The following is a 1608-nucleotide window of genomic DNA, read 5'->3' as shown; positions in this document are numbered from 1 at the left end:
TTGATCTTTTTTCTGACTTATCCCCTTCTAAAGAAGTGTTCAGGTATTTGTCTTCAGTCTCCCTAATTCTGTCTTCCATTGATTCAATTCTGCTCCTTTGCCCATTCAATGTCTTATCTATTTCTGAAAATTCACTATTAATCTTCTGGATTTCTTTGTGTAAATTTTGTATCATTTCTAATTTTTCATTTATTTTGTCATTTTGCTCTTGTATGGTCTTTCGAAATTGTCCTAGGGTTTTCTCTGTGTTTTCCTTGATCTGTCTCTCAATTCACTAAAGATACCTAAATACAATTCTTTTGAATTCCTTATCAGGGAATTCTAATGCTGCGTCTTCCTCAGGGATGTATTTTGGGTCCGCATCCTGGTCCCTTGTTTCTCCTGCTTTATCTTGCTTCTTTGTGTGGACTGTGATGGTCTGTTGTCTCCAAGGTATTGTGATGTTTTTGTGTTTATATTTAATTTGTGATTGTATGCTGGCAACTTGCTCATGATCTTTGTTTACTTTGTTATCTACTCAAGCAGGGCACTGTGCTCCTCTATTTGCTAGTTGACAGCATTTATACACTCATCACCTGTCTCCTTTCCTTTGTCAGCCTCTTGTATGTCCCTGCCAACCTTGGCAAACAGAGCCTATTATTAGGTTCCTGGAATCTGAAAGAGAATGCTATCACTTCAAAATCCAAAATGGTTGCCACTTGTAAAGATTCAAAATGGTTACGCCCTCAGTCACTTTAAATATCCAGAATGGCCACCGCTTGTAAAATTCAAAATAGCTGCACCTCAGGCACTTTAAATGTCCAAAATGACTGCCATGTGTAAACAATCAAAATGGCTGCACCCTCTGGACAGTGGAAAGTCAACCACTCAAGTTGTCTTCCTCCTTGCTGTTTCCCTTCCTAGTCGTAGGCCACCAGTGCAGTCAACCCTGCAGCCCTTGGTGACCAGGGCTGATCTTTAGGCCAATTCTCAGGTCCCAACACCACTTGGAAATATTCAGGCTGTTGGTCCTGTCAGAGTAGCTTACAGTCCGCAGCTTTGTCCGTCTCTGTACTCACTGTTTTCGTTCAGGTTTTTCCACTAGTTGGTGCCTAATCCACTTCTGTATAGTACCTTTCAAGCTCAGGGCTTCAGGATTATCTTCTGTATCTCTGTCAATTGGTTTTTTCTTTTCTTTGTTGAAGAGGGTCTGTGTCACTTGTCTGTCTATTCCTCCATCTTACCTTTTTTTTAAAAAAAACTTTAAACAATTTTGTTAACGGATAAGAATACTCAGTAATATGAAGATATTAATTCTTCACAAATTTTCTCTGGATTTATTGAAATTCTAATAAAAATCCCACCATGTGTCTGTGTGTGTTTGTGTATGAAACTTGACACTAGTTCTAAAATCTATATGGAAGAATCAAGATTGCCAGGAATAATCAAAATGTTGTGGAAGAAAAAAAATCTTGATGGGGAAACTTGTCCTATCAATGCTTATGGAACTATAGTAACTAAAATAGTACACTGTGGATGACTAGACCAATGGAACTCAACAAAGAAATTGAGGTAAGATGGCAGAATAGGCAGATAAGCTACACAGACCCTCTTAAACAACAAAAAAAA

The sequence above is a fragment of the Orycteropus afer genome, unplaced genomic scaffold (genome assembly GCF_000298275.1).
Source record: "Orycteropus afer afer isolate SDZICR_OR568_19922 unplaced genomic scaffold, OryAfe1.0 scaffold00169, whole genome shotgun sequence".
In the NCBI taxonomy this organism is placed as follows: domain Eukaryota; kingdom Metazoa; phylum Chordata; class Mammalia; order Tubulidentata; family Orycteropodidae; genus Orycteropus; species Orycteropus afer.
Note: the sequence above shows the minus strand (reverse complement) of the source record.